This window comes from Arachis duranensis, chromosome 5, assembly GCF_000817695.3.
Source record: "Arachis duranensis cultivar V14167 chromosome 5, aradu.V14167.gnm2.J7QH, whole genome shotgun sequence".
Classification (NCBI taxonomy): domain Eukaryota; kingdom Viridiplantae; phylum Streptophyta; class Magnoliopsida; order Fabales; family Fabaceae; genus Arachis; species Arachis duranensis.
The window spans coordinates 95,043,512-95,055,748 of NC_029776.3; the positions used below are offsets into that span (position 1 = coordinate 95,043,512).

A 12,237-nucleotide genomic window follows, 5' to 3' on the forward strand; every position below is an offset into this window, starting at 1 on the left:
TTGTGTGCTGAGAACTAGTGAGGATTCTCTTGAAGTGCCTTCAAATCCTGAATAAGAGGACTAGTGACAAAGGTGCTATTGAGACGAAGCATCATGCTGAAAGAAGTAAGATTGTTGTGTCAAATAAAAATGAGCCAAAACAGAATTTGCAGCTAATGGATTTTGCAGCGCAGCTCAGAAACTGAGTAGGGAGTAAAAGCCTAGCTCTTTTAATTCTCTTTTTGCCTTTTTAACTTTTAACCTTGCTCTCTCCCTCCTTCGCTAATAATTCATGTAAAGCTACAGAATTTGATATAGATTTTGTTGTCGGCTTGATGGTTAGATATCCATGTTGGATGTGATGGACTTTGGTACAAAATATCCAAGGGAATAGAAGATTGATAAAAAGAGATTTTGTTAAGTGATTTTTTTATACACTTTTTTATTCCCTAAAAACCGAATAATGAGCATGATTAGTGAATGAATAATTATTATCTACATTTCAAAATTTCAAGCAATTTTGTTGTTATAGTTGTGAGATATATATTATACAGTTTATTTTTTTACTTTAATAAAGAAGAGTTCATCATAAAAAAATTGAAAAAAAAATGAGGTAAATAGCACTGATGATTTTGAGTTTTATTCAGAATTATAAGTTCTTAATAGGATAACGAAAAGCGATACACAACGAGAGAAATAAAAAATACATAATTAAAAAATTCGTCTATTTTAGTAAGTCTAACAAGAAGACATGAATAATTCTTTCCAATTTCGGTAAAGATGCTATGGGTGTATCATAAGCCACCATAGTTGAAACCTCTCGTTAACATTTGTCCGTATCTTATTCCAATCTCCGGTGACGAAATCCAATGCTAAATACATTCTACTCCTTTCTTCATGCAGTTGTAATTAATTTTACTAAACGTTAACACATGTATTAGTGTAATTAAAGAGCGAATTTCTCTATGTTAAGAGTTACCTTTGGGGGGACCAGAGGAGTGAATTCATGTTACACATCCATCCATTGCATAACCTATACAGCTGAATCATTGTTGTGTGAAAACATATCATTTAATACAACATAAGGCCGTCGAAAGCAATATATATAATTAAATAACCAACAATTTGAATAATTACCTATTTGTGCACCAAGAAATACCTATTGCCCTACGGACGTCCCAACCCTCGAATTAAAACTCATTATTTTTTGTATACCACATTCTGCATACTTCTCTGAAAATATTATTTCAGAAAGAGCCACTCCCTGTAATCATAATATTGTGCTTTATTATTCGAAGTAATGTTATTATTAGCTTTGTTTCTATAGTAGGAGAACTTACTGTATTTCTAATATGATACTTGCGTGGTTCATCATCTTCAACCTTACAGTGAGAGTTTAAATGATAAAGTATTTTGTCAGGAATACTCATTACCATTAGATACCAGTGATCATTCTCTTGGATAGGAACATATATCTGTATAACAAATAGGATATAATATGTATAAGTACAAGTTTGAGTACTCTTTATTATAATAAAAATATTCCAATAATTAATGAGAACTTACAAATTGAAGGTCACGGGTTGGTGGCATATAATGTGCATATTTTTTCAGTAGGTCATAATCCTCCATATGTAACGACACGTCATCTTAGGTATGTTTGAGCACAATGATTATTTATTTTACTTAGTTAAAATGAGCAAATCAAGATTTTGACTTACCGCAAATGATGGTGGAAGGAACCAAACATTCTTTAATTTGGTCATGCTAATATTTGATGTTATCTTCAATGCCATCAGCTTTATTACTAGTTCAGACACTTGTTTTCCAGGTACGAGACAGAACAGATCTTCTCTAGTTGCAGTTGTATCGTCAATATGAACCAAATCCTCTCTAACATAAAGCCGACATGTTAGCCACAGAGATAACTAAAATTAAAAATAAAAGATAACAAAAAAAATGCTCACGCTATGTCATTATCAGGAACAAAGATGTACATAGCCATATTGACCAAATCCTCACTCAACCTCATATCTTGTGGTGGTTTAAAAGAACAGTTAAGATTCTGCACAAAACATAAAGGTTATCCACAATATACGTATTTGAATATTATGCCAATAAATTATTTTTAACTAAATCAAATATCTTTGGGATAGAAGTTGACTTGAAAGTCATTTTTTGTTTCGCAAAGTTCGTTAACCATGCATTGTCTATGGTGAAAGTTAAAGGCCCTTTGCGTACTCTAGTTTCCGCCATCTTGCTTGATAGTTGACCTTTGTGCTCAAGTTTTCGCATTTTGGCTGGTCATGCAAATGCTATGTTTTGGATAGATGGTGGATTATTGACTCTTGCCAATTTTTCTTTTTGCCTTACAAACGTACTCAGATGTTCTTGCACAGTTTTATTAGTTTTGCTATTTCTTTGAAAACCCAATCTTGACTTTGGCTTTGATTTTTCTTCTCCATCCAGGCATGTTTGCGTCCCTTTGTAGAACGATGGTGGCAGATTGTGCAAAATCTCAACATCCTTATTTTCGTCGGATAAATCCGTAAACACATAATATTCGGACTTGCAACGGACAAGAATTTTTCTTTGTTACATCACCACAGGATTTATTCTTCATCTCATATAGGTCCGTATTGTCGAATTTCTCATACTTCTCATCAATTTTACATTGAAGGGCGGTTAATTTATCAAGTGACTTCTTCGCCATCCACATTGCTTTCTCCATCTCATCAACTCTCTTGGATAAAGATTACATTCTAAAAAGAAAATTAGCATTGGTATATATAAATAACATTGTAATTTATCATGAGTTGAATATATTACCTCTATTGCATATAGTATTTGTTTCAACAGAGAATTTTCAATAATTTCCATCAAAAAAGATCCAATGTGATCGTCTACTACTTTTTCTTCTATTGCTCTACTAGATTGTAATTTTAGTTTTAGTAAAGATAGTTAATAGTGTTCTATGCTTGAGTGTTTATATATAAGAATAAGATTATGTTTCACACAACTAATTCTCTTTTAATAATTTAAATATGATAACCAATAGTTTGTAATTTAACTTTAAATTAAAAATAAAAATTTATCCAAAATTTAACCAAAATTACTATCCTTTTATTTTGTATTAAATTAATAATAAATTTGAAATTATATTTTAAATATTAGCTTTTTAAAAAAGATAAAATTAGATTATTTTATATAATCTTATTATTCTTAACTTCTTTTTATCTTACTCTAATTAGATAACTTTTTAAAAAAAAATTGATAGAAATAAAATATTTTAAAATTTGTATTATTTTTATCTTATCTTATCTTTTATAACCGAATTTGCTATATATTCATCCTAAGGAGTTATATGGTACAATACAAGATAAAATACTATCTGAGTGAGTTGTAAAATATTATTCCAATGAAAAATATATAGGTCAAGAGTATATTCAACGATATAATAAAAAGGATAAAAAACTTAGAATCAGTCATTCATATTCTACACCAAAAAATTGATGTGATCATGGCACAACAGATAACTTTCACAAATAATAGTTCGATATTGGATCTTACTGTAGTTGTGCAATCTTTGAAAAATACAAAAATTAGTGATCTTACTAGTATCCTGCCAATTCATCCCAAAAAGTTATTCCATTTGAATATTACTCGTGAAGCAACAACTCTACCTAATGGACAACCATATATTAGAGTAGGAGTTGTACTGCTAAAGGTAACATTTTTTTTCTACTTTCTTTTAAATTTTTTTTCTTTATTTTTTAGTGTAATATTGAAACTATTTTTTTTAACTGCAGTAGTGAACACTTATTACATTTGAGCCTACACCTTCGATGATGTTGCAGCCTATATTTTTTCGGATACGTTAGATCTGTATGTGTGGTTTATGATTATGTGTAATATATAATGGTTTAAAAATTCTATAATTCTCCCAGCTAACCATTTTATGACTTTGGCAGTTCTAAAGAGTTGGTAATCTCAGATGAAAAAGGTTATAGAAGTACATTTAGATGTCTTGTGCCAGAGAGATGTGTCGAATCATGAGTAAGTATAGAGGTCAATGCATATTATACTTTTTCTTGTAATTATATTTTTAAGCCTCCATTTACCTATAAACATGTTTTACATATAATTTTAACATATTGTAGGTTATAAACCTGGTGGCACTTATGATGGCACGTGTATTTCAACGTAGGAATGAAGATCTAATTTGCTAGTTCATACCTGAACATTTTGCAGTAAAGTTATTCCTATAATATTTCTAAATTATTAGTTAATATTTTTGTCTAATAGTTTGAGTGGATATACTAATTTATAAAGAAGTTATTTTTTTCTAGACTAAACCATGCTATGTACTCACACAAGTAAAGTGTATAATTAAATTATCAATTCAAAAATAGTTGTTAAATTGAAAACATATTTTCATTTAATAATATTTTTGTTTGCAGCAATACGCTTTAAGCGACAAATACACAACAGCCGAGGTTATCTCTGATTTCCTTGAGCATATATGTCATTGAAAATTAGCCACATCACTAAGGTACAAGTGACCAATTTGTTTCTCATTAATATACTATTATATTTTTTAATGTTTATAACGGTTTAAGGTTTATCGCAGGTTTTTATCCCTATCTGTGAAGAACTACATTGGTATTTGGTTATTGTTGACTTTACGAGCGCCTAATTATATTGGATTCACTGCCTTGTGTCGAAAAACATCAACAACGCAAAAGAAACGCAATTAAACTGGTAATTATTTATTCTAAATCAGTACTCAATCATCTAGAATCGCTTAATAATTTAACAATTTAAATAACCATTTGTTGTAACTAGTACTCTTAGTCAATTTAAATCATTTACAATTCACTCTTTTTTTTGTTATGAATTCACTCTTGTACAGGCAACTTATTTAGAAGCGATGTTAGATTATCATATTTTTCATGATGATAAATCTAAAGTTGTAGATTGCTCCACTTTTTAGCTTATCCACCCAAAAAAATAGATCGTAAGTCTAATATTTATTTTTTTAAATATTATAACTCGTTCAATAGTTTATTTATTATATGTATATAATAACTATTTATTGAATGCTTTGTATCTTAGGAATGATAGCGGAGTTTGGGTGACCAGTTGGATGAGAGAATATACTTTACAAGATGACTTCAATATTTAGGTCATATTTATAACAAAGCATTTTTAACATAATTTTTTCAACACACTTCTAATTAGAATTATATTGTTGGTGCTCTAAGCAGGTTAACGACTCCACATGAATGAGACTTACCGTGGATCTAGTTTTAGAGGAGTACAACAATTTGTGTCTCGTAATCCAAGAAAATGCTTGGCAATATAGGACCAAGGTGGAAGCAGAGTATGAAGACATTTGAGAATGAGAAATTATCCTTTTAGATATTTTTAATATTTTTTTTTGAAAGACAAATTACTAAGCTATGTTTCATTAGTTTATACACTAATTTATCCTTCTTCTATATATTACAATTGTATATTACTAATTTCCTTTACTTTATCGGTTAATATAAATTATTCATAACCTATATATTCCCGTAACTAATTATTGCTGAGTATGATAAATACAATATAACTTAATCCAAAAAATAAACAAAAACAAAGTTCAAACATATCCTGAATTTATAAGATATAATTGATCTATCTTAATCCAAAAAATGAACAAAGAGCAAAGTTCAAATAAAAGGAGATTGGAAGGATTCAATGACAATATTTTCTATATGAGCATGTGCACTAAGATCCTTCCTCCTACCAATCTCTCCCAAACATAGAAGGGCAAGGTGCTGCTTAGCAGAATTAAAACTGCTGTCATCTTTGAGAATGTCTGCCAGCATTTTTACTGTGGACGAACACTTCTGATCCCCAGCAGCAAGACACAGAATAGCCACACATTGAGCTATTGAATGCAACGCTTGTTTGGCAATGCCATTTGACTATGGTAAAGGCTTGGCGCTGGCAAGTAGTGACTCCACCAAGGCTCACCCTCAAGGATAAATATTATGTGTATAGTCTAAGAAATGCAACCATAACAATGTAGTTTTTCAGTAGGAACTCCATCTAAGCAAACAAGAAACTCTTAGGATCCAGTTACAACTTTACAAGGTGTAGGACTTGAGTCCCACAATGAAAATATGGGATAATAGTGGATGGTTTATAGGGTAGGCAACTTTTGTAGTGTGATTTTCCAAAGATTCTTATCAGTGAGATAAGTTATAACATGTTAGAAACATTTATCAATAAAGAATAAATGAGGATGCCTCCAGACAAGAAAATGCAATCACCTCTCAAGCACTGGTGGTGCATACGACTCTTCGTTAAGAGAAGGAATAAGTGGCTCAGGAATCCATTCATCACATAACTCAGTCAATTTTCTGCAGATATTAAGAAATTTTTCAAAGAGAGTCAAAATACCAAAACATGATTATTATCAGATTTACTTGTTCTAGAACAAACAACAAAACAATAAGCATAAGAATTCAACTTAAAAGTTCATTATTATTCATGCAAAGAATAATTTGAGTATGGCTTTCAAAAACAACAATAAACTTGTTCATAGTATCAGAAAAAAGAAATTTAACAAAAAAAACAAATAAATAAAAATAAAAATACACCACGGGGTACTGTTGAAAAAACCTTGTTTGTTAAGGGTTGTTAAGAAGGCTTGTAACTTTTTAGGGAAAGCAAGAAAAGGATGACCAAATGGAGAAAAACCTCGATAAACAAGTGTCCTTCAAACACAAGGCAATAACGAAGGAAAAAATCAAATTAATCAATCTCATTGGTAATGAAATATATTGTGCACTCTGATAAGTTTCTAAAAGAAGTAAGATAAAGAGAAGGAAAAGAGGATTCTAACCCATGATGGAGGAAAAATCGTCGGTAAAGAATTTCACAAAATAAGCGCGTTGTAAATATAGATCTAAACCGACAATTAAACCTCAATCAAATTTAATTCGTTTGTCACTTAAGCAAACCCAATAAAAATAATCAAAGTATTAAACCTAGGGTCGTATCTCAAGGAATTGCAGGGAAGTGTAGTTATTATTGGTTATCTTTTTGGGTTTTTGAAATGTGGAACAAGGAATGTAAATAACAAGGAAATAAAATAATAATTAAGAAAAGTCTTAGCAAGGATTGATAATTTGAATTTCCATCCCCATTATCTTAGTCACTTGTGATGGTAATTCCCTTTTGCTATCACTTAGTTACCCTCTAACAATTGAAGGTAAGTCAAGTGAGAAAATCAACTTGAGCTCACAAGTCCTAATCAAAGACTAGAGTTAGTGAAGCATCAAGCCAACTAGCAACTTTCAATCACCAACCAACAAGAGACTTATGACAATTCAAGAATCCCCAATTAATCAATTTAAGCCAAGAATATAAAAAGCTAATTTAAAATTCTCCCAAGCATTCTATCAAACACTTGGAGGGCACAACATAAAAGCATAGAAAAACAAGAAGAGATAATAAAATCCAAACCAATTGCAAGCATCAATAACATAAATTGAAGAGAGCAATCATAAATATGAAATATCTCAAATTGTATTAAATATAAAATTAAATTTAACATGAGAATTCATAAACTAAAGTGGATAAATAAATAAATTACCAAGAGAAGAGAAACTAAAGTCCTAGAATAAATAAGAATAGAAGGGAAACTAAATTAAAGTAGAGTAAAAGAAAGAAATTGAAAATAACTAAACCTAAAAATCCTAAAACCTAGAGAGAGGAGAGAACCTCTCTCTCTAGAAAAATACATCTAAAACCTCACTAATGTGTAAAAATGAATGAATGATTGAATGCCTCCATCTGCTCCACTCTGCAGCCTCTAATTTGGAATTTCAAGTCTGAAACTGAGTCAAAAAGGAGCCCAGAAATCGCCCCCAGCTTTTTCTGCGAATTGCAGCACGTGACGCTCCTCACGCGTACGCGTCGATCAGTGAAAATCTTTGTCACGCGTACACGTAGTTTACGCGTACGCGTCGCTTGTCTGATGTGCCAGTCATGCGTACGCATCATCCACGCGTGCGCGTCGCTGCCAGCTTCTCAAAACTTCACTTTCTTGTGTTCCTTCTGCTTTTGCATGCTTCCTTTCCATCCTCTAAGCCATTCCTGCCCTATAAACCCTGAAATCACTTAACACACATATCAAGAAATCGAATGGTAATAAGAGAGGATTAAAATTAGCAAATTTCAGGCTAAAGAAGCATGTTTTCAATCATAGCACAAAATTAGGAAGGAAAGTGTAAAACATGCGAATTCTATGAATAAATGTGAGAATAGTGGATAAAATCCACTCAATTAAGCACAACGTAAACCGTAAAATAGCGTTTTATCACCCCACTTCTCAAAAAAAAGAGAGAGAGAGAGAGGCTTCCAATCTAGGTTTTGATTAATTTCAATGCAAGCTTCAAATATTTTCATACAATCAACAAATCATAAATCTTTACATTAGCAGAAAATAGTGTTTGCAGAATAGACTAAAGCAGCAAAAAAATTCTGTAAAGTCAAAATGGCTTACCCCTGCAGCAAGGAGCTTTTAATTAACGTCAGAGCTTGAGGAAGAACTTTGTTTCTGACAGCCAGACCAACACTAGGACTGGACCTCTTGTCACTCATTAACGTGCAGCAGAGTTTAAGGGCAAGAGATGTCATATGTAAATCAGAATCACTAATTAGTCCCGAGAGTTCTACAATAATAACTTCATATGCATAAAAACCAATCATATCACCATAGGCAACTATGAGTGAATTTAAGGTTCCTAAGGTTGCTTGCCTTAGTGCTCGATTAGCTTTCCATAGAAATGCAGTCAACTTTACTATTACATGCTCCAGAACACGACAGATCCACTCGAAGTGGAGAAGCAGCAATGACAGCAAATGCCTTGACAGCTGTAAGACGAGTTATCTCATTTCCCATTCGTTCAACAAGTACAGGAAGGCATGCTGGTAGTTTTTCATTTAGATGATCACCAAATGTTGACACAATGAGGCCAACGCAGGAGATGGCACACTCTTTAACCTCCTGATCCTGATCTTGGTTTATTATGTGCGACATAATGCCATTATAAATGGGATGGACGTACGGTCTGAAATCAAATCTAGATCCCTCAATGCTTGGGCGGATAACACGTACAAGTTCTCCGCATACCCTCAAGGCCTCAGCAGTGACCTTATAATTTTGCTCACCAACAGCTGATAGAACAGGAGCAAAAAGAGCCTTAATATATGGGTGAAAAACATCAGGAGAGTGTGAAGATAATACCAATCTAGTAAATACGAGAGCTTCAATATTCAAATTTGATGTAGATGATGTCATTTAATGCTTTTTCGATTCCTGGAATGAGTGACCCAATGTGGTCTACAAGACAGTCTGGCAAGACAACCACCAATTCTTTTAGAACAGAAAATGCACCAACCTTTGTCTTCATAGATTTCTCACGCAACTGCCTATTTATAGATTTGACAATCTTTGAAAATTCTTGCTTCAACAACCATCTAGGACTCGTTTCATTTGCATCAATCTGCCCTTTAGTTACATTGCCAGTTTGACGCAAGAGCTTAATGAAAGTATTAAATACATCCATCTTGACATTTTCTTCTCTCTCTTTAAATCTGTCGATCAATTTGGGGCAAGCCTCATCATATAGCTTTGAAAGCATTTCAGGGCGAGAAACAATCAATGCTGCTAGGCATTTGGCTGCTGCTCTTCGAACTTTCCAGCTGACATCTCAATTATATCTAAAACTTCGGTATTTTAATTCTTAATTGCTTTTGACACAATCAATCAAGTAAGAGTACCATATCGGTTATATTAAAACAATGATTATTTTCTTGATGGAATCTAATGGAAAAAGAAGTAATGAGGTAATAATGTGCACGAAGAAAATAGAGAAGTGAAAGAAATTGATACCCATCTTTGGTGCATAGAGGGCAACGTCATTGTTCTGCTTTATGTACCTCTGCATCAGTAAGAAAATTAAAATTTCATGGAACCAAAACCAAAATTAACAATCAAGTAGTGGCACAATCACAAAATTAACAATCGCAGGGAGTGGACCAAAATCAGAATTTGATGGAACCAAAACCAAAATCAAGAAGAGGAAAACCCTAAATTCGGTAATTTGACAATAGCACATCACAAGAAATGAACCGAAATAGAACTTCCATGAAATTACTAGGAAGAAATAAGCAATAAAGAGCATCGAGTCAATTATCAAAGTCTCATGAAAGATGAAATGTTAGAAAAAATAATTAAGAGTGAATGCAAAATCGAAATCGAAAACATTATTAAGAGATGATGTAATTAGAATAATTAGCATATAACAATCATTGAAGTTATTAGAACAAGAGGATATGAATTTAGTTACAGATCTAAAAATGAGAAGTTAGAACGCAAATTGAGAAATAGATCGAGGAGGCGAAGGCATGTTAATGGAAAAGGAGAAGCTACCAGAGCAAAAGCTCGTGGAAGGAGGAGAAGCTCGCAGGAGCAAAAATTGCGTTTTGCGAGGTGACGGCGGAAGCAGGTTGCGTGGCGGCGGCGGATTAGTCCTCGCGTCGTCTGAGGCGTGTTGCGGCAGCGAAGATAAGCGAACGAGAAAAGGAAGAGGATGAGAGAATGGCAATGATTGAAATTGGAAGAAAAACCCTAGCATTTCCCAACTTCTTCCGCTATGAACAACTCCCCGGCATCATGATCCGCTGCTCAGATCAGATGCATCTATAGTAAAGAATAGCTCTTCCGCAAGCCGTAAGGTACAGGGTCCAGAACTTCCATTCTGCTAGGGTTCTCTGAATCTGAAATCAAAAAGAAAAGGGAAAAAGTTAAAAAAACCAAAAATTCGAGGGATTAAAAAATCTAATTAATAATTTTTTCAAAAAAAATGGGTATATTTTGTAATTATTTTGATGATGGTTAATCGTACTCATACATAAAAGTAGGAGTAAGGAATCCATGGCCTTGAAAACGACTCAAACGAATAATTTGTGACTAAGAATCGCGCGGATTTATATAAGCCTCTATATAAACCATGACAAAATATAGCAGTTTATGTCCGTTCATAAACCGTAACAGAGACTAGTTGTTTCTGCACATTGTTTTACACATATATAATATATTGCATCACAATTAAGCAGTTTCGACCTACTAAAATCTTTACATAAAGCGCTCTCCTCTAAAATATTTTGTGTAAAATTATAAGACTCTACGTCCTATAGTGATTTATATATATTAGGTATAATCAATCAGAAATGTAACTACTTTGTAAATATTGTATTGCAGCTAATTGCAACGGAGATTTATTTTTTTTTTTATTTTCTACGGTATAAAGAAATATATTTTGTAATTATTTTAACGATGGTTAATGATATTCCTAAAAAAAAAAATAAGGAATCCATGGTCTAATTATCTTCGTTAACTCTAGATTAATATCTTAATATTAGGCAATAACTCCTGCATTAATAACTTTTGAACAGATTTTGTCTCCGCATATCTTATTAACCTCAATACGTATTAGATTTACACTTTATTAACGTTTTTTAACACCAGTCGAAAGAATCTTTCATAAATATCGTAACAAAATCCACCACTTAAATAAAATCACCTCTTATATCTTCACTTCGTTAGAGTATCCGTCTATCCTTTATTTTGGACCAAAATAATCCGAAAGCTTAGCTCCTTTATCGATCAACAAATAATTAAGAAAAATAATATAATTCATTTGTTGATTGATTGTTTATCTTTCAATTCCGTTGGATAGTTTAATTTAGTTAATTGATCCTTTCTGTCTATCTTTGTTTTAGTATTGAGAATAAATCATTGAGAGGCCAGATGATAACAAATATCTAGCTTCTTCTGATATAATATAAGTCTATCTTTATTCATTTGGTTTTTCTTACTATTCACATGTGGAAAAGAGGGTGAACAAAGTGAAAATAAATAAAATAGTTTTCTTCAAGCAAAAAATAAAGCAATTAACGTTTAAGATTTATTGGTGAACCATGCATAGGTACACACACACACATAAAAAATTATTTTAGTTCGTTTTAGAAACTTCCTCCAACCTTATGTAGCTAGCTAGTTAATGTAAAAAACAATTTGTTTAATTTTATTATTAGCTTGTTTATTGGGGATAGAAATAATATATATTTAATTATATTACATAAATATAAAAAAAATCAACTAAAAATCAACTATTTATATATAAATATATATTA

At 32.0% G+C, this 12,237-nt stretch overlaps 1 pseudogene; it reads right to left on the minus strand.

Annotated features, from left to right (window-relative positions):
* Positions 1 to 4,912: 4,912 nt before the first annotated feature.
* Positions 4,913 to 9,986, minus strand: LOC107490479 (cullin-associated NEDD8-dissociated protein 1-like; annotated as a pseudogene).
* Positions 9,987 to 12,237: the final 2,251 nt, after the last annotated feature.